Here is a 27,227-nt window from a genome sequence, read left to right as displayed (position 1 = left end):
TCTAGAGTCCGGCCCATCTCCAAGCCCCTGTCATAAGGACAGGTGGCTGGTGGGCAATCCATGGAGGGTGACAGGGGGAGGCTTGGACAATGGGCAAATGGGAAACTGACGTCTGATTGTGGAGGGTCCAAGCTATTCCCCTTCCCCTCACACTAGACTTGAAGCTTCTCTAGAGCAGGGAGCAGGCCTTCTTTCCCTCAGCTCTGCATCCCAGGGCCTAGCCCCATGCCTGGCACCTTACAAATACTAAATATTTGTTGAGTGAATGAACAAACTACAGAGAGCGGGATTGAAGCAGCAAGACTTGCTGAGTTCAGCGTAGAGGCCTAGACCTGCAGGGAAATGGAGGCAAAACCCCTTATGCAAGAACTAAGACAGGAGGAGACCCAAAACAAGCTTGGAAGGTACGCTCTCCGGGCTCTGAGGTCCAGGCTCCGAGGAGCTACAGAGCGCCTGCTTTTGAGGTTCTTTCTAATGGCCCTGGCTCTGCCGAGATCAGCATAGAGCTGGACAGGCCTGGGCGGCCCACAGTGAAGGCCCACACTGATGCACCTCTAGGGGAGTGGGACCAAGGTGAATCTCTCTTCCCCAAATGGTGTACCCCCCCAGCATGGCCAACAAGACCTCCACTTCGGCCCCTCCTACTCCTGCAGCCTCACCCCAAACTCTTCTCCTTCCTCTGCTTTCCACCACGCCGGCTTCCACCTGGTTCCTCCTCCACGTCATGTTTTTTTCCCACGTTGGGGCCTCTGCACACATCATTCTCTCCGCATCTAGTGTGTTCCCCTCCCTTCCGGTGCAACTGATCCCTGGACGTCTCCTGAATTGAACTCAGGAGCTCTCTGCTGGGAGAAATCTCCGTTGGAGACCCCCTTAGCACTAGGTGCCCCTATTGTACCACTGCTGCAGTTTATCGATGTCGTGTCGCTGTTTGGCTAACGTCATCCCCACTCAACTCCAGATAACCCACGTGCACTGTGGTCAGCAGCATTGCCCCAGTGCCTAGCACCCTGCCTAGAACACTGTGGGTTTCATTATATGTTTGTTAAAGATCAATGCGTGCGAATGGGGTCCTTTCTTTTCCAGTAGGTGAGCAGATTTGAATCAGTGAAATGGAGGAATCTGCCAAGTCTTTCAACAAAGGGCTGTCTTTACAACACACACCTTTGACCATCTTAGGAAGTGTGAAGATTTTACTGGAAGTACCAGTAAAAGACAAAGCAAGTCATGGGCAGAAATGGCTTGTTTTCATCCTGTGTGCTGTCCTTTGCCTACTCAGGCTAAAACAGCACATTTCCTGGGAGGCTGGGTATCTTTACAGATGAATTCACCGCTTTCAAGCATTTGACAAAGGTTGACTTGTTCCCATCTAAGTTGACACCCGATGCTGGGTCTCATGGGTCTCTCACCCGAAAAACAGACTGAAAACATCTCAAACCTCAGCGAAGTGGAATTGGAATCCATTGACCTAATCTCTTTGGTGGACAGTGCAAATCAATTTTTAAGATTAGTGTATTTTGGGTTTTGTTTTTATTTTTGTTTGTGCCTCTTAAAAATGGAAACGAGAAGAAATATGCCCCAGGGGTGGCTCACGGCTGGCTGGGACTTTTGGAGCTTTGTCATCTGAAGCTCCATTCGGGGCCGAAGGGGCCGGGATTAGGGGGAAAACCAGCAAATGAGCTCAGAAAGGCAGGAACAAAAGCTGAAAGAGATGACCTCACCTCACAGAGCCAAAGGGACAAAGCTCTCCGCAGCCCTCTGCCACGTTGCTTCAGTTTGGTCCCGGGCTTTGTAACCACAGCTTAACAATTTACGTGGGTGACGTGCAAAGCAGTTTCACGTTCATTAACTCATTTGATCCATAACTCGGGGGAGGACTTGGTGGCCTCCTTTTGCCAAAGGAGAAAAACAGAAACTTGGCTTGCAAGTGACAGTGACCCAGCCAGGACCTGACACCCCCCCACCCCATTTTTGACCCCCTCAACCAGTTCTCCTTACCCGCTGCAAATCTTCCTCCCAGCTTCAAAATAAAACAATAATCAAAGCTCATACTTATTGAGGGTTTGCTATGTCACACCAGGACTATGCCAAATGTTTCATATGCATTACCTTATTCAACCCTCTCGATGACAGCATGAAGGTGTGTATTAGTTTCATGTGGCTGCTGTAACAAATCACCACAAATCTCTTCAAGCAGCAGAAATGTATTCTCTGACAGCTCTGGAAGCCGGAAGTCCAAAATCGTTCTCACTGACTAAAATCAAGGTGTCAGCAGTGCTGGTTCCTTCTGGAGGCTCCAGGGGCTCCTTTCAGCCCCTGGTGGCTACTGTGGCCACATCACTCCAATTTCCAAGGCCGGTATATTCAAGTCCCTCTCTATTCCATTTCTATCTTCACATTCCCTTCTCCTCTGTGGGTCTGTGAAATTTCCCTCTGCCTCACTCTTATAAGGACCCTGGTAATGGCATTAAGGGCCCACCCAGATTATCCAGGATAATCTTCCCATCTCAAGATCCTTCACTTAATCAGATCTGCAAAGTCTCTTTTTCCAAATAAAACAACATTTGCAGGTTCCGGGGATTAGGAGGTGGATATCTTTGGGGGACCATTTTTCAGCCTATCACAAGGAGGTGATGTTGCTATTCCCACTTTGCAGGAAGAGGAAACTGAGGCATGAGAGATTAAATCACATGCCCAAGGTCATGCAACTAGTACAGGGAAAACCAGGATTTAAACCCGGTTACTCTCACGCCAGAGTTCGCTAAGCTATACTGTCTTCCTAATTCGCCCATGACTCAGGCAATCTTTTTTAAAGAAACAAAATAAAAGACAACTCTAAAGACAGTCTACTTATCTTCCCCAGGCACTAAGTTTGTGGTTAGCAGTGACCGTGGCCCAGTGAAACATGGTGTCTAGTAAATGGGCCTCAGTCCCAGAATATGAGCTCCATCCACATGCTCTGGTGCAGAATCACTCATTTTACTCTGTAAATAAGTAAGTCACTTTTGAGGGGCTCTCATCTCGGGAACCACATCTTGTTTTTCATAAAACTGTTCTAAAGGCATGGACTCCTCAGCCCACCTCGTCTTCCCACACCCAGGTGCCTTTGCCTCGCAGAGGGTCAGGGAGCAATTTCCATTCTGGTGAAACACACCCAGGAGAGGCTGGGGGTTCGTGATTCCTGCATAGAGGGAAATGATTTTCCTTTGGAGCTACCTTCCTACAGAAATGTACCACCGAGTGGGTTAAGGTCTCCTCACTATCTACTAAAACCATTCCCACATAGGTCCAAACTGGTAATGGGAATCCGTGGGTGACCCAACTCTGCAACAGCTTCCTGAAGGTTCCATCATACTGGCAACTATTATATATCTGTGTGAATAGAGGTGAGAGGGGGCAGAGAGAGAGACTGACTCCGGATTAATGGAGGCCTCATAGACAGTGACTTTCAACACTGTCTCAGAAGAGAGGGAATGCCCAGCTCCGCTTGCCCCTCCTCCGCTATGAACACAGGCACAAAAGTGACAGGCCTTGTGGAAAATGGAATGAACGAGCGTAGGGACTCATCCCTGGGTGTCACAAATCCTGCAAGACCGACTGCAACTGTCGACACCTCAGGCTTCTTAGGATTCCAAGTACAGCTGAGCCATCCCCAGCCCAGAGCGTGCACTACAGCATGGTGTTTCTGAACGGTAAATGGGGAAGAGAGAAACATTGGGTGAGGGCAAAAAAATAAGGCAACGTAGAGGGAAGCCTCCAAAAAAAGTCCCAGGTAAATGTGATTAAGAAGAGAAAGAACTGTTTCATGGCACTTCTCCTTGCGTGGGTGGAGGAAGGTACTGATGTTTGAGATGAATCAGAAAAGCCAACTTCCAAAGTCTTAAGGAGCCTCTTTCAGGCCATACAGAGTCACTACAGGTGACTTCAAAGAGAAAACTGAATCACAGCGATGAACTCAGCTCTGCCATTTGATCACCTTAGGAGGGCAGGGTCCCCAGTTGGTTACTTTAGAGAGTCCGAGCATGTGTGAATCCCTCACTGCTACGGGACCATTGTTGAGCAGGGCACCGACCCCCCCACCAAAGCCATGCTGTCGTGGACTGCAGGACAGAAGACAGCAGGGTGTCTTATCGAAGGAACAATCACAGGGCCGTCTCAGAGCTTCTGGGCCACAGGGCCGTCTCAGAGCTTCTGGGCCCCGAGTTACACACTTGCCTCTACAAACAAATGTGCCCCTTGAAGCCACAGCTCCTCGGCAGCAGAACAAAGCCCTTTTGACCCCAAAACCTTTGGGTAGGGCGTCCAATCAACCCTCTCATTAGGATGTGATATCAGGGTTCCAATCCCTAGAGGGCCTCTTACAGACCCTGTGAGCCACCTGAAATAACACAGACACAGAATCAGTCCCGGGATCTCTCTGATCTTGTCTTCTCCCCCATGTAATGGGCTAAAGAATCTCTGCCTCAATTGTCAGGAAGTTCTTGTGAAGAGTAAATATATGAGAACGCTTTATAAACTATATGTGCTTAGACCAAGTAAAGAATTAGAGGTTTTTCACTATGGGAAGAAAACAAAAACAAAATTTATTTTCAAATACAACTTCACACGTCATTCATAAAAACACGCTTCATGTTATTCAACTAGAGTTTCGCCACAGTTGATTAAAAGGGTCTTTTAAAATAAAGGCTTGGGATTGTCGTCCCATTAGCAAGACAGTTCCATTCACAGACATGAGCCACCCACCTCAGCTAGAAACTGACCTCCGGGCTGGGGTTTACACTCTGACTATAAAATTTGCCCCTAACCGGTATTATCCACCAAGAGGACACCTACAACTCACTAACTCGCAACTGCATCCAGAGAAGGACACCTACAACTCACTAACTCGCAACTGCATCCAGAGAAGGACACCTACAACTCACTAACTCGCAACTGCATCCAGAGAAGGACACCTACAACTCACTAACTCGCAACTGCATCCAGAGCAGGACCTCGTGACCCTCCTTCCTGGGCCCCGCTCCCGCAGGCTGCAGGCAGCATCCACTCTGCCAGAAGCATCTTCGCGCTGCTTGTCTAGACAGTCAGCTGAGCACAGTCAGCTCCTGAGCAAAGGCGAGACAGGAGGCAATTCCTTCTCTCCCACACAACAAGGAGTTCTGCCTTCTTGGTTAGGGATGGAGCAGAGCTTAACATTTTCACAACATAGTGGATGATGTACAGGGTATTTGTGAGAATTAGAAAAAGGGATTGCCTCTGGGAGGAACAGTTTTTAAAAACATACCTCACTCTCTGAGTGACACAGCCCTGGACCAGAGCCTCCAGCTGGGATAAGACCCAAAGTATAAACCTTGGTTTACAAGGTTCTTGCCTGTGACGTACCCACGTACCTGGGAAACCCCCATGGGGTTTCTGCCCATTCCTTAGTCATGCACTTGCACGCCTTTGCCCTTGACTTCTCTCTGCCAGGAATGTCCTCTCTCCAATCCTTATCCACCATTTTACCTGGAAAACTCCTATTCATCCCTCAAGATCCAACAAAGGTAGCCCCATAAGTGAAGCCTATGATCTCCTAAGTTTTCCACACCCTACTTTCATCCCTGCTTCACCCTTGACCCTTTAGAGGTAGGCCACTGCCTAGCACATATGAGGGGCTTATAGCTGTTGGTTGAATGAATGAGTCAGTCTATGTATTACTCTTGATAAACCGATGGCCCGTGTTGTATATTAACACCTTGTACTATTAACGTGAATTCTTGGAGGGGAGGCTTTGCACCTTTTAAGTTCTGCATTTCCCAAATCCAGCACCAAGCTTGGCAGAGGCTGAGTGCCCCTAATGAGCTTGTTGTGCTAAAGGTATCCAGAGCAAGGGTCTAAAATAGTGAGCTGCTTCAGGATCTTTATTTCCAGCAAACTGTTCCACATCAGACACTCAGCAGAGTGAGAATCATAAAATGAAAGGTCTGTGCCACTCGCTGGGGCTGACGGCTTTCCTGAGGATGAGCACCTGTTCCTTCTGAGCCACGCGCCCTTGACCTTACCCCGAAGGACAGAAGAGGCAGGCCATAGGACACAGAAGGCATTGCAGACAGGATTGGGTTTCCTCACTTCCCCGTTTAAACTTTGTTGACTGTAGCTTTAAATATTTATAACCGGTGCAGGAAGTTTGGCTGGAATGGAGAGGAGCAGGGGAGGGAGGAGGATCTGTTTCCCTTTGACTCGGTGATGCTGGCAGAGTGCGTTTTCAGCACTGTTCTTCTTCCAAAGACCAGCGCTCCCAAATGTCAGCCCCATCCGCAGCGGGTGGAGGCAACTGTGTGGGGATTTTAAATGATGGTTTTGTTTTCACCCATAAGCTATTTTTCCTATTCTAAGGGATGTACTATTGACCCAGTCATGGAACACAGACACAATGCAGAAAATTGTCACTCAACCCATCCCTCCACAGAGGGGCCCAGCCATTATGTAAAAAGGCACAAAAGCTTTGATTGGGGCCAAAAATTCCAAGTCAGTGCTGAGTGGGCTGGGAAGTTAGAAGTGGGATGCCTGGGGGAGATGATGAGTTTTCTGCCCCACCACCCCTTTTTTTTTTAAGGAGAGAGACAGAATTTTCCAGATATGGCCTGCCTAACAGTTCTCAGCAGAAATACTGCAAGGAAGATAAGTCCCAACAATCACCACTGTTTATGCAGAATCTCTGGCAAACGGCTTCCAACTCAGCGAGTTTTCAAATATGCATCACCCCGCCGCAATATTCTTTCCCCACACTATTTCCAGCTAGTGGATTTTGTTTAGAATCATTTTCATGATTTGCACTCATTTTGTAAGCAATGTGAGGACCAACTCCAAAAGAAAAGCTAATCAGGGCTCTACCCAGAGACCCTGCAATCGAAATCAGATGTGCTAAAGGAGAAATTAATGGAAACACAGAGAGGGTAGGGCTCGTTGTTGATTTCACAGTGGAGAGGAGGAGCTGACAGGAGGGAATCTTCGCTGAGCAGAGGGTCTGGGGGAATTCCAGCTGTGCAATCCCCCTTTGTATTTATCATGCATGAGGCAACATCTGTATAAAGCAGTGAACATTCCTGGGCCCCAAACATTATGGTAAAGAAAGGGTGTTTGGGGAAGGGGGCGAAATAGCAAAATGGTTTGTGCTGCCTACAAATCGCAGTGAATAACTACTCATACTGGGGAGAGGAGACACTGACATCCAGCTTTGTGTCTTTCAAGCAGTTCTGTCCAGCGTGGTAGGTTTCAGGAGAACTAGCTAAGTCACGTGGTGGTTAAAAACAAAACTGCACAAGCAAAACAAGGATGTCAGACAAAGCCCCCCGGAAGGTCACCTTTACTTCTGGCTCAGTTCGTGAGGTACCATGTAGGTGAAAGTGTGACTCGGAATATAAATTAATGAGGGTCTCGTGAGTTATGAAATCACAAAAGAAATAAGATCTCACACCACCGTTGAGGTGTGTGCCAACAGCACGAGTGGAAAGAGCCAAACTGTTTTTAAACTCACAGACGGTACCTCACTAGTCCACTGTCTAAGTGTTAGAAAGGAGCTTTTCAATCCCCCCAAAATGGAAGAAACTCATTCAGCCTGCCATAAATTATGGGATTGTAGCTAATCAGTGGTGTCAAGTTAAAACATCCTTTTATTAAAGATAAAAATGCCTTCAAAAGGCAGCGAAGCCTAAACCATCCTCTGATAAAACACAGCTCTGATAGAAGTGATCTTTTCCCTTATTTTTCAGCAATCTCTCTCTCTCCATTTCAGGACAGGTTAAAATGGCACACTTCGCAATGAAAAAGTCTCATGAGGTTCATGCACACTTCTCGGGCCTTCCCCCTGGCTTTTTCATGTATTTCTACGTGGACTCTTTTGATGTGTAAAGACACACATATGTGTGTGGACACATTGTGGCTCACATACAGACACTAACTGTATCCATTCATCCAAACCAGATTGGAGAGAATTAGCTCATTTAGCAGTTTTTGTCCAAAGGAACAAGGTCCATCATAAAAGTGGCCTAATAATTTATTTAAAAAGAATCTCCCAAAACAGGCACATGGTGTCACCAGCTAAAGGTCACATGCTTTATTCCATATATGTGCCTCCTGCCTTTAAAAATATAAATGGAAAGTTGTTCAATTTAAAAATTCAATTTATAAATTGCTCTGCTGTGTTCTGTAACCGCCATTAATAAATGATAATTGACTTTACCATCCTGCAGCCACCTTTGTTTCACTCGGGATACGCAGTCAATTATCTAGCAATAATGACGGCCGCCTGCTATGTTACTGCTTAATTTCACAGGCCTGGGGATGTTTCCAGAGAAAGAGAGAACGCAGGCAAAAATGGCAAGTTTCTCCCTGTATTTAACATAGTTCAATTTCCAACTTGCCATCAGAGAGGGTGGGAGGTGGTCAGAGAAAGGAGTTGCTGCCACGTGCATTTTCTGGCAGGTGGGCGCATTCTGCCTGAACTACATTCACAGAAAGCAGCAAAGAGCGTCTTTAGTGATCGCGCAGCATGCCTTATCCAGTGCTTGTAAACCGGCCTCCCCGACCTCTGACAACAAGGGAAATCAGACGTTGGCACTGCAGAGGGAGGACTTATGCGACTCTGTTTTATGTAGAATTCCAATCCCACCCCCAGGAGCTGCTTTTTCATTTCACTGCTGCCCTTTTCTCATCACCCTGACCTGCCTCTGCATTCCCCAGCCAATTGACTTTTATCTTCACGTACGGAGGGCAGAGCCTGCCTCTTCCAGTTCTGCTCTAAAGGAGGATTTCTCCTGAAGGCTCTTACGAAATGTGGCTGCTTCCTCACCGAGAGGGGGCTTTGCAGCACATATTTAAATGCTCCTGCTTGAATCCAAAGCAAGATGTCATGCACACCTGAGAGATTCCAGAGGTCATTGATTCTTGGTTTTTCCTCCCGGTTTGAGTTATCATCAGCCATTTCAAAGGTGCTATGGACGGAGCTAGGTCTCCCCAAAGTTCGTTTGTTGAAGCCACAATCCCCAATGGGGTGGTACTTGGCAATGAAGCCTTTGGAAGATGATTGGGTTTAGAGGAGGTCAGGAGGGTGGGGCCCTCACAATGGGGTTACTGCCCTTGTAAGAACAGACTCTAGAGAACTTGCTTTCTGCCCCCAACAATGTGAGCACATAGTGGGAAGGAAGCCATTTGCAAGCCAGGAAGAGAGCTCTCACCAGAACCCAACCACACTGGCACCCTGATCTCGAACTTGCAGCCTCCAGAACTGTGCGAAATAAGTGTCCATTGTTTAAGCCACCCAGTCTATGGTCATTTGTTAGAGCAGCCTGAGCAGGCTAAGACATGAAGGTTAAACAAAACAAAACAAAACAAAACAACTCGAAATAACAATGTAGTTAAGAATAACAGACATCTGTGTATTCTGCCCAAGTCTGAATGCCCACTCCATCCTTTACTCACTGTTACCTGGGCAGTTATCTTCACTTCTCTGGACCTCAGTTGCCTCATCTGTTAGACACAAATGGGTCCCCTCACTGCTATTCCCCCACCCCAGAGGATTGTAATCAGACATCATAAATCACGGAAACAAGACTCATAAACATTTAACACAGTCTTGAGCATTGAGTAAATCCTCGATAAACACAATTGAGATTCCCAGTGAGCTTGGAAATAAGCCTGTCCTGAGAAAGAATACAATAAGAAGCAGCACCTTGAGAAAAAATAAATAAACAAATAAAATCCCTAGTGACCATCAGGGTACCAACCACCTGGAAATAGCAAGGACATTGCCCTTCTTCTGCAATTCATCTCTCCTCCCAAAGTCAGCATCGGCTCCCCACCGCACCATGATCTGAGACAAAGGGCAAAACCCAAACCCGCTGATGAAGCTGATGATTCAGCTCCTTGACCTCCAAGTATGAGCTCATCCCCCTTCCTCACCCCACACCCCCAAACCCCACTATCCACCAGTGACTCTGTTTTCATTTTAGTATCAACATCTGGTGCCTCTAATTCTATCAACACCCAAACATATGGAAGGAACAACAAGACCCAGCAACATAAACCATTATTTTTAAAAGACAAACCAGGTCTTAAATACCAATTGATTGCTAAAAGGGCACTTACCGAGGTTTATTAAGTACATAGAACATAAATCTGTTTGGCATGTAATTAATTCAAAATTATAGGAACACTAAATGTGTAATTAAATCTACACGGAATGTTTAGGCCTTTAGCTGGCATTTACAAAGGAAGCTATGGGAAATTTATTAGCTGGCAATTTATTGCTCAAAATACTGACAAATCATGATTATGTTGACTGAAACCTAGCTTGCTGTCACTCTGCTGTTATGGGCCAATTAAAGGTTCGACATCTTGCAAACCAGTGGCCGAACAAGAGTATATTGCTCAGAACGGGGTTCAACAGTTACAGCAAAGTTTGCCCTGTGCATTCAGTACCAACAAGTGTTTTTATTCCCCTGGATGATAAGCACACCATACGGCATTCTGTCAACGTACTTAAATACTTAATTGACACAGTGAAATGGGATGCAGGGAAGATCTGGTTGAGATCAAAGCAATGTTATATTTGAAATTCTCACTGACGAACTTCTCTGAATTTAGCCAGAATAAAGTACTTTCTCTGGCCTGCTTTAAATCAAAAGTATAATAGAAGAAATGTACAAAAGGAAGGACTCCAACGTCATTCCAGAACCTTCTCTAATCACCTCTATGCTCTGCAGCAGGTTGGGACTAGAGAGGACTGTCTAGTGTCCAGAGCTGGCCTGGCCCTCAGTTGATGATGTGTTTCCCAGGTCCCATCGGTCAGCATGGGTACAGGTGCTCGGATGTGCCCGTCAGGTAACAGCCCCAGTGATGCCATCCCTGAAAGCACCTGGAAGGCTTTGAGAGTGCAGCAACCAGGTGGAGCACCACGCCGGTCAAACCTGGGGAGGACCGTGTCCCAGTGCCTCCAGGGAGCCCAGCCTCCAGTTCTTCATTTGACAATCTGGTCAGAAATGTTACCTTCAGCTGCTGTGTTCCCCATGGCTGGAGGTTCTAAGCACTAAGCTTTGATGAAGAATCCTGCTTACCTTTAATTAGGGGGGATTGGGATTTCTATTCATTCCATCTGTGTTAGTTAGAATTGCATTTGGCTGCAAGTAATTAATATAAAACTCAACCATTATATCTTCAAAAACAGATATCTGCGTTTTCCTCACACAAATAAGAAACCTGGAGAAATGTGGTCCAGAGCTTGTGCAGAGACTCCACAACATTATGCCCCACTTTCTCTATCATTTGCTCTGTCATTTCAGTATGTTCATTCATCACCTCGTGGCCACAAAATGGCTGCTGTGACCCCACCTGTCATATCTGTACTTCAGTAGGGATGAAGGGGGTAACAACTTATCAACTAGCATAAAAGATCACTGTGACAATGCCAGTATTAGGAAAGCAAAAGAACTCCCTGGAACTCCATAGCAGCCTTATACCTACATTTCCCAATGGCCACTGTGTCATGTTGCCACCTCTGGCTGGAAGGTGACACTCAAGACAGGTGTTGTAAACAGAGATTGAGCCAGTCAATTAACACTGACTGCCACATTAGCCCTTTTTCATTCAGTTAGTCCCAGTGACCAGACATTCAGTCTCTGACATAGAATGGGAACTCAGTATATGTCAGATAAGTCTCTGCGACCCCCCAGAAACTACTTTGCTAATTTATTTATTCAACCAGACACTATGTCAGACCCAGGCAATACAGAGGTCAACAGGCCAAATACTTGCTGCATTAGACTAGAAAATTTTGCTTTTTGGATAAAGAGGACAGGACCCCAGATTTGAAAGACCTAACACTCTAGAGTAATGCTGTCCAGTAGAACTTTCTATGAGGATGGAGAGGTTCTCTACCCACAACATCCAATACAGTAGCCACCAGCTATGTGTGACTAGTAAGCCCTTGAAAATGGCTCATGTGATTGGGTAACTGAACTTATTATTTTATTTAATTTTTTTAAGTCTTTATTGAATTTGTTACAATATTGCTTCTGTTCTATGTTTTGGTTTTTTGGCCGTGAGGCATGTGGGATCTTAGCTCCCCAACCAGGGATCAAACCTGCACCCTCTGCATTGGAAGGTGAAGTCTTAACCACTGGACCACCAGGGAAGTCCCTATTTTATTTCATTTTAATTAACTTAAGTTTACATTGAAATAGCCACATGTGGCTACCATGTTGGACACCTCAAGTCTGGACATCATGCACACACACATTAAAAACTCATAGGCTCTCATTTTAATAGAGGAATGTCCAAATGTCATGGGAGCCTAGAGGTAGAAGCCAATTTCTGGGGAGAGCAAGGGGAAAAATAAAAGAGGATGGGTTATTTAATGAGGGTTTTGTAGGATGGATAGTAGTCTGCCTCTTGATAAAGGAAGGCCGAGGATTAGCACTGCAAGTACAGAGAAAATTGTGTGCAAATAAGAAGAGAGGAAAATGAGGGTCAGGAGAGATCCTGAGCCAGACCCCCTAGTTAAGTCACTCCCAAATTCCTGACCTACAGAAACTGAGATAATCAATGTTTGTCATTTTAAGTCACTATATCCTAGGGTAATTTGTTACAAAGCAGTAAGTAACGAATACAGGATAAAACACCATTTTGTGTGTGTGCTGCTAAATTCATCCTACGAGTAAGGACGGGGATGTAGAAGATACAGAGGTGTTGCTGAGGTTCAGAAGAAAGAGACAAATGTCTGTGAAACAGGCACAGCTGACGGAGCTGTGCCACTCCACCACGTCCAATGTCAGCCTCCCAGGAAAGGCCCTGAGGTTCTAGACAGTCAGTGCTTCCAAGCTCTCCCAGCACTAACTAGCCCACGGAAGGCCATTTAATTTCAAAAGCAACATTTCAAACAACATTAAGTTCACTTTCCTAATTGTGATCCCTGTAAACAATCACCTTTTCTGCCATATAATAAGGCAAGAAGAATTTTACAGGCAAAACTCATATTTTTAACTTCCATATGCAAAGCTGAGTAAGAGGCTTTATGCAAATACAGCAAAAAAACATATACCCCCAAAAGTCATCATCATTAGGCTTATTTCAGAATCAGATCTAATATTAATTCCCAGGCATTAACACCCTCTGGAATGAAAAGACTTGATTACTCTATAGGAATTCTAGTGAATAGTACCTGCCACTCCCTCACCCACCCCCAGCCCCGACTTCATGAAGCATTTTAAATACTTTCTTCCCCCTTCCTTCCTTCTTCCTTCCTTCCTTCCTTCCTTCTTTCCTTCCTTTCCTTCCTCCCTCCCTCCCTCCCTTTGTTTTTTTCTTCCTTTCTTGCCTTCTCACTCTTTTAAAGTAACATTATATATAGTTAAGAAACAGGAGCTAGAAAACATTTTGGCTTTGGAACTGGAAGATCCTAACCCTTGGGAGGCCTGGTGAAGGGGCCAGAGAGCATTGTGGGAAAAGCAGAATGAGGTCATGGATCCCAAAGGACATTAAAGGAGGTTAAAGCTTGTCTCCAGGACTTGGGGCCAGTATCAGATCCGACATGGGCAGGGGACTAGGGACAGGGTCGCTAGAGCGAGTATATCCACGTGGGTCATAAACACGAGGCTCGGGGCAGGGAGGAGTTTCAAAAACAGTGAAGAGGCAGAAAACCTAAAGTAGCTGTTTGAACTCAGTGTTATTGTTGTTTTTTAAATTATCCTAACATTGAAGCCAAAAATGGTTTAGGCAGATACAGCCAGCAAGTGTCAGCAGTACCATCTTGGTATCCACAGGGTGGAAGAATTTTCTCCTGCATCTTTTTTCTGTTCTTTCATTAAGTTTCATAAAACCAGGGGCTATCAGAACTGAAGGGTCCCAGCAGGGATGAGGAGTAACTACCCCTTTCACAATTGAGGAAATTGAGGCTGTAGAGGGAAGGTAACGCACCCCAAACTGCACGCACGGTGACCCACCTGGGCCCGAAGCCCAGGGCTCCTGATTTTAGTTCAGTCTTCTTCCAGCAATTCAGAAGAGCGAATCCAGTGTTGCCATCTCACAAGAGCAGCAGCACAACAAAGGGTTATTATTTACACAACCACACTGTGAATTGCTAATTTCTTCTGATGAGGGAATCTTAAGAAGAGATGCTTCTTGGTTCCAGCTGATATGGCCCTTTTAGGAAATCTACTTTCTTCTACCCCAAACCACTTCAGTTCCTGGAACAAGACAGACAGGTACAAGTTTCATTCAAATGAAGTCCTGTCAACATTCCCCATGGGGCAAAATGATATGGGGAAATTAGCAATGAGGTGGTTCTACCAGCTGCAGGATTTGACAAGCTATAGAATCTTCCAGAAGGGATTTGGAAGGACTCTTTCAGGCTGGAGGACTGTAAAAGGATCCCCTAGCCCCAGCCCCCGGCCTGCACCCTGCTCTCCTGAACAGCCTTCTCTGTGTCTCATTGCAGGGGGAGGTTTTCTTTTTCTGCTCTGTTTCTTCAACTGAAAAATTAATGTACACATACAACAAAAAATGAAAACATAACAATAACACATACAAAGAAATTAAGTCTCCATCAAACTCCCGGATCCAGGCCCTGTCTTCAGATGCAAGCACTGTTCACCATATTTCATTCCTTGCCTGTGTGCATATCTCTATTTTCTTTCCACCAAGGGGAACATTCCAAACTCATTATATCGCCTTCGGTATTTTTCACTCAACAAAAGAGCTTTGAGATCTTTCCATGTCACCGTATAGAGATCCACTTTATTCTTTTTTTCACAAGTTCATAATATCCCATTGTTTAAACAGACAATCATTTATTTACCATTCTCTTATTAATGAACATCCTGGTTGTTTCCAGTCTTTTGTTTCTCAAATCTATGCTGGACGAACAGTCTCACATACAGGTCTGGAGGATAAACCCTTAGTAGTGGACGCGCTAGCTTGTACATGATGGACATTTTAAAATCAGACACAGGGTTTTAAGGCAGCCTCTATGCCATACCAGTAGAAGCCTTCCATCCGCCTCCCCCGCAGCCTGGCTGCTTTTTCCAGCTCCCTTCAGTCCCCCTGACTCTCCCTCCTCCCCCCATAGCACTCATGGACCGTCTGTCCCCTCCCCTGGGTCACAAGCTCCACAGAGAACCAAATCCCCATTCCCTGCAGAGTCCCACCAGATGAACCTTCCTCCCTTTGCAGGGAGAAGCAGTTCCTTAAAGGTCTGCTAAAAGAGTCCACGGGTCCCTGAACAGATGATGCAGTGAATAGCAAGCACTTAATACGGGGCTCATAGTTTTTTCAATAGGTTTTACTCTCAACCCTTTTAACAAGAAGATACAAGGTCTCTCCCTTCTTGAGTGTGGAGGGAGATGTCTTCCTTTAGGTCGTGCCTGTGGTCTTCAGGGTGACCCTGTGGGTACAAAGGAGCACAGAGCAGACCTGGACCCGCACAGGCCAGTGACCATGGGGTGTGTCTGTGTGTGCATGCGCATACCTGAGCACAAAGCAGGTTGTTCCAACAGCAACGAAAAACAACAGAAGCGGGCTACCCATGACCTTCGGAAGAACCCTCCATCCCCCAGCAAAGGCTGTCGGCAGGACTGCCTGGTGCTCTTTTGTTCCGAGCTGATTGGAGCTGTCACGGACACAGTGCATCTCCCAGTGGCAGCTCGCTGTACGCCAGGCAAGCTCTGCAGATGCCCTGCCTGGGAATTCACTCTGGCAAGAAACCGGGGCCTGACTCCTCCAACAACAGGAGGGTTTGCAGGTGATAAGGAATCACGGCAGCTGAAAACCACAACACCTTATGCTGATGACTAATAAAGTGCAAGGCTCATCTGACTGCCCCCCAGCGGTGCCAGTACTACCATGATCCGCATTTACAGAGGAGGAAGCTGAGGCACGGAGGCTGAGTAACTTGTCTAGTCGCCAAGTCAGTATGTGGCAGGGGTGGAACAGGAGCCTCGGCCCATAACTATTTCCCATTAGGCTGGGGGTTTGGGGCAGGGGAGTCTGTCTATAGTGCAGGCACTGTTCTGAGCAATCCACACATAACTTGGGTGGTCCTCCCAGCAGCCCGGGGAAGCAGGGACCATGTATAACTCCATTTGCCAATAAGGACACAGGAGGTCACCTCATAGAGTCTGTGGATGATCCTGCTGTTAGTAACTGGGGGGCCTGGGAACCCAGACCCCTTAAGCTCCAAAGCCTGTGCTCGGAACCATTGCTCCGCACCACCTCTGACCCCACCAGCACCACTTGCAACAGCTACCCTCCTGTTTTACATTTAAACTCCAAGTGGCATCTTACACCTGATCTTGGGACCTTAGCAAACAGTTCCCGGGAGACAACGTTAATTGTTATGACTCCATGAGTGCTTACTGCCAAATATTATGCTATGTGCTTGATCTTTTAAAAATCTTTTAATCCTCCCAACAATTTTCCAAAGTCAGTAGCACCGTCTTCATTTTACAGGGGAGACAAGGCACAGAGAGGTTCAGTAAGCGGCTCAGAGTCACACAGCTTGTAAGGGCAGGGCCAGGATTCAAGGCCAGGCAGTCTGGTTCTGGAGTAGGGTTTCCAGACTTAGGAACTTACAAAACCACAGAAACGACAAGTAACTGTTTTAGCATAAGAATGTCATAGGCAATCTCCCTGCTCCACAGCCTGCCTGTTCCACAGAGTGTGTTTCCCCGGACATGTGGCCAGCACAATGTCTGACAGACTCACCTTCGTGTGGACCCTGAACGGGGGAGACGCCCACAGCCTGACCCATCCTCTCAGACCACACCATGGCCGGGAGCCTCTCTCTCCAGCACCCCCATTTCCCATCTGTGGGTACAAGATATAAACAGGCATCACTGGCCCCACATAGAGCCCCCTCTCAGCCCCCATGTAGCTTGCGATGCTAAAGGGAGGGGTCTTTCTTCACCTCTGGACCATGGGGTTTGTCTACGCGGCCGCTGGTTTGTTTCTACTCCCCCGGAACTGAGGTTTGGAATAAAGTGGTAACCATTTTGTCTTGCGGTTGTACGAAGTGGATAAGGCTGACACTCCCCTTGAGCTTGGATGGGTGAAGGGTACTGAAGGACCCTCCTGCCCCTCTGCGGCATCAACCCTGGGCTTCAGTCCGGGGTGTGGGTGCGGTAGAATAGATGAAGCTCCTCTGAAAAGAACAGAGTAGAAAGAGCCCACGTGGATGCGCATCCAGGGAGAGGGCCGGTGGAGGTGGAGCAGGCATAAACCCTCGAAGCAATCAAAAGCCCAAGTTAAAAGTAGAAGGCAGCTCGGAGACGAGGCAGACTCCAGATATTTACAGAGCCTGCTGTAACATGTGTGCGTGGATCCAGATGTGAACTTCAAGACTGCCATTTGGGGTTCTTCTTGGGGCTAAGAACCATGAAAACACAGGTCCCCCCTGCGGTTTTACGGCCATGTTTAGCAAGGAGTGATGCCGCACGGAACGGAGCCATTCTGCAGCCCACGCCTAGGCCTCGCAGCCGCTGCCTCCCGCCTCCCCAAAGCAGGCCGGTCCAGGCACAGGCCTCCATTTTGACCCCAAAGCTTTCTGTTTCCACAGAAGGGATTCTCAGCAAAACAGCATCCTGGCCGCAGGTAATCGCGGGCCTCTTTCTCTTTAAATAGCTTCTTTGTAACCACAAACATGTATGTTTTTCATAAAGCTCTGAAAATTGTACTAGGCCCTGGGGAGGTACCAAGTGGAAACGCGGGTGCTGGGAGATTAGAACTCCGCTACTCCAGAGGTACAATGTGCTGTTTGTAACAATTATAATAATACACCTGTACCACCATTGTCAGTGTGGACCAGCCACACGGGGGCTCATTAGTATTGTATTAGGGCTGCATGGGGAAACAGATAATGGCCCATAATGAAAAATGCCAAATTTTCTATATAATAAAAATGAACTTGATTAATGAAAATCACTTTCAGGGAAAGAGTTACAGCGTTGTTAGAAATAAAAAATGATGTATTAATCCGACATTCTTACAGATGGTCCCAACCTCCTGACAACTGCTATTCATTTGAGATGCTATTAGCATGCATAATTATGCTAATTAAGTTGTAATTAAGCACCAATTCTTCAGAGGGCTTTTTTTGTCTATCATTTAATACAACTCAGTTGCAAAGAATGCTTAAAGCTTTGTACAGTGTTTCATTCAAAAGGGGTTCCCAAATTTCTTAGCAAAGATTTAGCAGCTGAGCCATGGATAGGAGCTATAATCCTTGTTTTGGTTAAAGAAAAGTCAGTAAATACCAGCGGGGTCTGCCAGTTGTTGATAAAATAATGAACGCTTTCTGCTAAAATAAGCACAGTTCAAACCAGGGCAATTACAATGAGAACAAAATGTATAATTATCAGTAGTGATAGAACCATTGTCCTATTACATGGTCGGTTTTATTCTTTTTATTTGAAAAAAGGGGACTTAAGGAGTACATTCAATAAGAAATAATTAGAGAAAATGGCATTCAATATTTTATTAAAAGTAAAATAAATCAGAAAGCTGAAGCTATTTCCTGGGGGAGGGGGTGTAGATAGAGAAGGAAGCAGTGATTTTGTTTCCAGTTCCAAAGCCTATTGAGATAAACATTTTTAAAAGAGCATCATAAAATGATACAGTGCTCATAAAATGGTTTCTTCAACATGACAGTCTGTGGAGGCGAAAGCAGATTTCCTAGTGGAGAAGTTAGTTAACTGGCAATGTCAAGGATACATGCTTACCCGCCAGTCTGACTGAATTCTACCACTTTTGTTCCCAAATATTTATTGTGTATGAGCCTGTTGGATGCAGATTTCAGTTTTGTTTTGTTTTCTCTGTAGTTCGGCTGTAATGAAGCCAGCCAGAAACAGCCAGGAGGAGAAAAGGTTTGAGAACAGTGGTTTATGGAAAGGCCAGCAGGGGTCCACGTTCCCAGGACACCAGCACCCTGCTCACCTTCCTTAAAAAGCCTAGAAATGTTTCCCACGAGCTGCCTTGTCATCTCTATTCCACCCTGAGCTGAAGGGGAAGAAGCAATAAACAGACCTTGAAAAGCCCTGATTCTCCCTAAATTTAACTGACCAAGCAAACCAAGAGCCGGCATCACTGCAACCCCATCTCCCAGCTGCCACATAAAAAACGACCCACTGAAGTCAAAGAAATAGCTCCAGAAGGGAGCTTGTGAAATACAGTTATGCCAAATCTTGGCAACCCATCTTCCTCCTTCTTCTAACTGTGGCATTTTAAAAAATAAATATATATTACTCTTTCTTTGAAATGGGCTTCTGCTTACTTTTCTGTTCCAATCTCAATTTGGTCATTTATTTTAAGTCTCTGGAAAACTTACTCCCTGGGTCGGGTCTATGCTCTGCAGGAATCACTCATTTCATCTTCACTTTCTCTGCCTGCAGTCCGGAGCAGGAGGAAAGGACCTTACAGAAAAACCTTGCACGGGAACAGCAGCTCCTGGCCTGCCTCAGCCTCAGTGTAACATTTAGCAAACAGTCTAGCAAAGTGTCCTCATCTGTAAAATGCAACCCCACAAGCTGCCCTGATGGCTCACAGGTGAGATCAGTTAAGGCAATAAGCATAAAGGCTAGGTGAACAGAATAGACCATGACGCCGGTGTGTGGGATTTCCATTCAGCAAAATGTCTCATGTTACTGGGCCTCCTCGGTTGCTGACTGTCCAGATGTGTCCATGCCACGGGCACAAGTACACTTTTCATTAGTTCATTCAGTCAGCAAATGTTTACTATGTAGCTACAATATACTCTGCAGAGTTCTAGGTACCGGGGATACAGCCGTGAATCAGCTGCCACATTTAAATAAGGGGCCAGATACAAGTGCTATGAAGAAAATAAAACTGAGCCATGTGGTAGAGTGACTGGAGTCAGGGAGTTGCTTTTGATAGAAGGGTCAGGAAAGTCCTCTCTGAGATGCTGACATTGATGCAAAATCGGGAATAAGACGTTGTTAGTGACGAGAGCATGCTCCGTGAAGAACATCCCAGGCAGAGTGAGCTGCCTGTGCAAAGGCCGTAAAGCAGGAAGGAACTTGGCTGGTTTGACGGATGGGGTCACTAAACAAGTTGGAAGTCAGAGAAGTAGATCAGACCATACAAAGCTGTAGATGGGACAGGGAGCTGGATTTCTTTCTAAGTACAATGAGAAGACACTGGGTTGTTTCCAACCAGGTAGTGATGTATTCATGTCAGCTTCTGCAGGGGACTGGGTTGCAACTGAGTAAGAGGTGAATACAGGGACTTCCCTGGTGACGCAGTGATTAAGAATCCGGGTTTGAGCCCTGGTCCGGGAGGATCCCACATGCGCAGAGCAACGAAGCCCGTGCGCCACAACTACTGAGTCTGCGCTCTAGAGCCCGCGAGCCACAACTACTGAGCCTTCGTGCCACAACTACTGAAGCCCGCGCACCTAGAGCCCATGCTCCACAACAAGAGAAGCCACCACAATGAGAAGCCCGCGCACCGCAATTAGAGAAAGACTGCGAACAGCAACAAAGACCCAACGCAGCCAAAAATAAATAAATAAACAAATAAATTTATTAAAAAAAAAAAAAGAGGTGAATACAGCTAGGAAACTTTCGCAGTAATACAGGCAGGAGACATTGGTGGCTTGGACAAAGAAGGCGGCAGTGGCAATGGGGAGAACTGGTTGGATGGAGATGTTTGGATGTAGAACTAACAGGAGCAACCAAATATACACAACACAGGCGGACTCGGCCACACATTGTAAAATATCCCCAATAATATTTGCTTTCGCTTTTACAATTTGTACTATTTTCATGTCGTATATTAAAACTGAAGGCAAAAAAAAAGGGCAATGATACAATTTCAGGCACAATATCTAAGATTTGGAGGAAAATATTAGATGATGAGACGATCAGATCCCCCAGCAACAGCCTGAGAGGAAGGCATGCAGGCATTCCCGACCTACCTAAGGTACTTGTAACTCAGCTATGAAATATCAAGGCCTGGCAGCTGGTGGGAGGTATTCCATGGGAGGTCTGTGAACTGATGGGAAGTAAAGGGCTTCAAAAAAGGAAAATAGAAACTTGCTTGCTTGCTGGAAAGAACCACAGACAGAGAGGAAGGAGAAAGTAACCAGTTGCCCTTGATGAGTAGGAAAAATTATGACCAGGAAAGGAATGAGTTAAAATTTCTCCACCCATATTGTGGGAAAGGGGCACCTTTTCACCTTTAACTAGCAAACAGACAGGGCTAACTCAATGCAAAGTGCCATTACATCTTTGAGCACTCATTGACAACGTCACCTTGTGAGGGAGGTGATATGAGTCTCAATGACGGTAAGTTGGCTTGACCCAAGTCACACAGACAATAGATCAGAAAACTGGAGTCAAACCCTGACTTCTGGCATCAGGCCACAGTTCTTTCCACAGCTCAGATAATTCCAACAACTTGGATTCTCCAGAGCTCCCTCCCAAATATTCATGGCAAAGTAGATTTCTTTCTGGAACTGCAGTTCTTGGTCACAAAGAGCCTCTCTCCTGAAGGCAATCATAGCTCCCTGGAAGAAAGGGCTCACCTCTGCCTTTTCTAGAAGCATTTTAAAGCATTTTAAGCATTTTAAATATATCTCTTTGCCAGTGAATGTTGAGGTCAGAAGGGTGGAATGGGGTAATGATGAAGGGAACAATTTAAAGAATAAACAGCAAAATTGTTTTAATATGTGGGGGAAAAGCAAAGTAAAAAGCAAATGACAAACGGAGAAATATTTGCAACCTCTATCACAATGAAGTTAACATCTCGAGTATACTAAAAGTTTCTATAAATAGAGAAAGAAAACCCAACAATCTTGTAGAAAAAAGGACAAAAGATACAGGAGTTCACAGAAAAAGAAACACAATGACTCTTAAGTGTATGAAAAAAGTGCTCACTCTTGCGAATAAAAGAAACGTGAGAAGTAAAACTACAGCTAAATAGAATTTCACACCTATTACATTCACAGCTAAATAAGAGTTTCACACCTATGAACTTTGACTACATATGTATATTCACACACATATATGTATATATATACAAACACACATACATATGTACATACATTCACTGAAGCTTTATTTGTAATAGCAAAACACTAGAAACAACCCAAATGTCCATCTGTATGTGGTTATAAAAAGGAATAAAATATATATAGCTATGGAATGATCATCAGAAAATACTGTTAATTTTTTAAATGCAAGGAGCATAAAAGCATGTAAAGTATGTTACCTTTTAGTTAAGGAAGGAATATGTGTGTGAGTTTGCTTATTATTAAAGGTGCCATGTAGGGACAGGAAAAGAACAGTGCAGAGGGTCAGGGCAAAAGGTGGACTTCTCTGAACATACCTTGTTTTTCAGACACGCCTCTGGAACTATGTAAATGTTTTACCAAATTGTATTAAAAATTTAAATTTTTAAATAAGAAATAATAAGAATAAGAAAACCTGCTTCAAAATTGAAAACTAAGTGAAACAAGAACCTAACTGTAAAAAACACCACCAAGAGACATCATCAAGTGATTTTAAAATGCAATAATTTGACCATGAGTCTTGAATGGATATATCCTAAGGTCAAAAATAACTGCAAAGAAATATTTCTTTTGAGCATTTATATTGTCACTACCTACTCAGACTGTATTTGTTCTTTAAAATAAGTTTTTCCTAGAGCTGTCTGCAGAAGAGGCCTGTGCAAAATGACCGAGCCAATACAAAGAGCACCCACCGTGTTCCGACTCTAGTCTCAAAATATCTTCTCTCACTGATAGGAAGCATTTGCTCCTTGGAGAAATGGCTGATTGCAGATAGCACAAGAAATGTATGAGATGAGCCCAGAGACGAGCAGGAAAGTGTGAGTCACCAAGACTTCTGGGATCACATCAAAAGGACTCAGAAGCCAGCTTAAAGGAACTTCCACTGGCCAAAGATGGAGCAATTTGAACATAAAAAGAATAATATCTGTCATTGATTGAAACACATCAGTCATGTTAAAATGCATGTGTTTATAGGATATTCTTTTTTAAAATTTCTCATTGCTATGGTTTGGATGTCTGTATCGCCCCCAAATTCATATACTGAAATCCTAATGCCCAAGGTGACGTTATTAGAAGGTGGGATCTTTGGGAGGTGCTTAAGTCATGAGGACCAGAGCCCTCATGAATGGAATTATTGTTCTCATAAAAGAGACTCCACAGAGTTCCCTAGTCCCTTCCACCACGTGAGGACACAACAAGAAGTCTGAGACCCAAAAGACGGCCTTCCACTGACCACACTGGCACCCTGATCTCAGAGTTCCAGCCTCTAGAACTGTGAGAAATAAATTTATGTTGTTTGTAAATCTCCCAGTCTGTCATATTTTGTTATAGTAGACCAAAAGGACTAAGACAGTCACCTCTGGAAGATGCTAGGAAATTTACTCATTACTGAAAACTGGAAAATAAAGAGGAGAAAAATCAAATATTTCCCCTCCCTTTCCTTTATGAATTCTAACTTGGGGAAAATTTTAAAGAAGAAGAAGAGAGAGGAATAAAAGTTCTTCTTTTCTAAAGAATTCCAGGTAAAAAATGAAGAAGAAAAGATAGAATATCACTACTTTGCAACCTTTAATTAAATGATGGATCCTGGCAATAATTATCAATGACCAATTAAGCTATTGGGTGATAAGCTGGTGGGAAATTTTACAAAAGGACGGAGTTGACCATACCTGAACACACTGATACATTTTAACATCACGAAAAGAGATACAAGCAGATGTTATATACCTCCTGATAGAAGTACTCAACACTGCCTATGAGATTGAGATATAAAGGGAAATCAAAAAGAATCATCAAGCCATTGGATACTGGCTCATGAAATGTTATCTATATCCCAGATAACCCAGATATTATAAACTTCTAGTCCCCTGATAGCTTTCATGACCCTATATAGCAGAAAAAGATGATCAAGCAGATTTTTATCTTAGAAATACAAGGATGGTTCAATAGTAGAAAACAATCATTTCAACTGATACAAGTAAAAAATTTTATAAAATTGAATACTCATTCATGACAAAATCTTAGAAAGCTAAAAATAGAAGGAAAATTTTTTAACCTGATACAAATTGATTTCTAAAAACCTACTATAAAATTCATACTTAATTGTAAAATATTAGAAACATTGTTTTTAAAGTCAGGAAAAAGGCAAATATGTCCTGTATAATCACTTTTGTCCCATTGTTCTGGAGGTCTCAGTTCATGACATAGGCCAAGAAATGGAAATAAGAGTTAAAGATTAGAAATTTAAAAAAAAAAGAAATAAAAAGAAAATATTGCTTTTATATACAAATTACGTATCATCCTAAGAATTACATACAAAAACAAAACTACTAGAACTAAAAGGATAATTTAGCAAGATAGCTGGATAAAAATAAAAATAAATAAATAACATTGTTACAAACCAGCACTAACCAATTAGAAAATATTACAGAAAAAACTCAAGGTACTTAATTAAGGAATGAAACTATCAAAATGTACATGACTTGTGGGGGAAATATAATAAAAATCATTGAAAGATATAAAATTTAGAAATGAGGAAATACACTACATTTCTAAGGAAGAAAAATAGCACCATTAAAATTTAAGTCTCTCCAAATTAATCTATAAATTCAATACAGTTACAATTAAAATCCTATAGAGTTGACAAACAGATCCTAAAATTCATATTGAAGAAGAAATCCAAGAATTGCAAAGACAATTGTAAAGAATAATGAGAGGAAGCTGTTCCAATATACAGTGCTATGTAATAAACCACCTCAAATCTAAGTTGGTTAAAACAACAATTTATTTTGTCCACAGATCTACAATTTGGGCAGATCTTGGTGGAAACCTCTCATCTCTGTACCAAAAAGTATCAGCAGGGGGCGCTGGAAATACTGCTTAGGGCTGGAGTCATCTGAAGGCTCATTCAGTCACCTGTATTGCAGGTGACGCTGACTGGGGGCAGGGACCTAGGTTGGGCTGTTGTCCGCAACACCTATACTTGGCCCCTCCACATGGTGGCTCGGCTTCCTCACAGCATGGCAGCTGGGTTCCAAAATAAAATGTCCCAAGAGAGCCAGATAGAAGTTGTATCACATTTTATGATCTAGCCTTAGAAGTCACACAACATCACCACCACCACATCCTATTAGTTAGAAATAAGCACCAAAGCCTTCCCAGAATCAAGGGGTGGGGAACTAGACCTCTTGGTGGGAGAATAGTTAAAGAATTTACAGATAAGTTTTAAAACCACCATGGGCATATCCCCACAAGATATGATATTTAAACTATAGCAATTAAGAATGACTCAGGGATAGATAGACAAAACATGGGATGGAATGGGATGGGATGGGATGGAGAACCAAGAAACAGTCACATATATATGGATACTTGATATAACAAGAGTTGACATTACCAATTGGTGAGGAAAGTCTGGATGATTTTTTTTCTTTTCCATTATGGTTTATTACAGGATACTGAATATAGTTCCCTTTGCTATACAATAGGACCTTGCTGTTTATCTATTTTATATATAGCAGTTTGTATCTGCTAATCCCAAACTCCTAATTCATCTCTCTCCCACACCCTTTCCCCTTTGCTTTCTATGTTGGACTATTTATTAAAATATTCTGCTACAAATTATATTTATATAGGAAGAAAAAATAAAGCCTTACTTCATACAACAGAAGAATAAATTCTAGGTGAAATAAATGTATAAAGCCTAAAAACAAAAATCAAAATTTTAACAGGAAGGAAATATAAAATAATATATTTATAACAATGCTATGAAATTATTTCTTAAGACATCAAAAAGCACCAATCATAAAGAAACAGAATGAGAATTCTGACTAAAAGTAAAATTTCCGTTTCTATATAACTGAAGATAACATAAAAATATGAAAGACAGGCCCTAAGCTGGAATAATGCCTCTAACTCATGATTGGTTAGCATCAGAATGTATAAAGAATGTTTAATACTCAATAAGGAAAAGACAAATAACTCAATAGAAAAATCAGCAAAAGCTACAAGCATTCAATTCATTAAAAAGGAATTATGAGTGATCAAAAAGTACATGAAAAGTTCCTCAACTTTTCCATTTATCAAGGAGATGTAGTTGAAACAACTATAAAATCCCATTTTTCACCCAAAAGATTGGCACATTTTTTAAAATAGTAATATCGAATGTTGGAGGGACCACGCATATGCTACTGGTAAGTATATATTTTGGCAATTTGACAGCATCTAGTGTTAAAATGTTAAATGTTAAAATGTAATGTTAAAAACACCCGAACCTTGCCAACCAGTAACCCCACTTCTCTTAGGTACATATTTCAGAGAAATGCTCACACACATACACAAGAAGAAATTAGTAAACATGTTAATGGTTTGTGAGAGGAAAATTAGTAAATATATAAATAAATAAGAAAAAAACACCTAAGTGTTCATCAGGAAAGAAATCAATTATGTTATATTCAAAGAATAAAAAATTCAACACCTAAAATGAAAGAACTTGATTTATAAGTATGTTGAATTTTAAAAGCAAATTGCAGAAGGATAAGCACTGCATAATGTACCACTAATGCATTTTAATACCAGGTATTATCTACTGATACATGCTCATGTAATAAATGTATAAAACTATGGAAGTGAAGGATATGCACCAAGATAGTTTTCTCTGGGGAGCGGGGCAGGGAAATGAGGCTGGTGAGGGGTACAAAGGAGGCTTCAACAATATCTGTCACATTTTATGTAATAATGGTAATTATAAAACTAAAAATCTGAAGCAAAAAGTCAAAATACTAAACTTTATTTCTAATTAATGGATAGGAGTATTTGTTATATTACTTTTATAATTAACTCATTTATATTAAACATGTTAAGTGCCAATAAATTTAGTTGTTACACTCTTGTTGGCAAGTATAAGAAACTCTAGTCAATCAGATTAGATAAAAATGGAGTATTTTGATTCACAGAATCTCAGGACAGTTTGAAAGACCAAGCCCTGGGAAGAACAAATTTGCAGCAGATCTTAGAAACAAACTTGAACCAAGAAACAGGAATGCCACCAGGATTCTCTTACTCACTCGGGTGTCTGCATCTTTCTGCACATAATACTACCATGATTACTACAACTGCTACTACTACTGCTGCTGCCACTACCAGCAACAATGAACATTTATATAGTGCTTACTGT

General features: G+C 43.5%; 1 long non-coding RNA gene across 2 annotated transcripts in view; it reads right to left on the bottom strand.

Annotated features, from left to right (window-relative positions):
- The window catches only part of LOC309616181, a 208,740-nt gene that overhangs the window by 71,861 nt on the left and 109,652 nt on the right, over nt 1-27,227 (bottom strand). The window lies entirely within an intron of this gene.

The sequence above is a fragment of the Balaenoptera borealis genome (genome assembly GCF_965194805.1).
Source record: "Balaenoptera borealis genome assembly, chromosome: 19".
NCBI lineage: Eukaryota > Metazoa > Chordata > Mammalia > Artiodactyla > Balaenopteridae > Balaenoptera > Balaenoptera borealis.
Note: the sequence above shows the minus strand (reverse complement) of the source record. Positions and strands in the feature narration are given on the sequence as shown.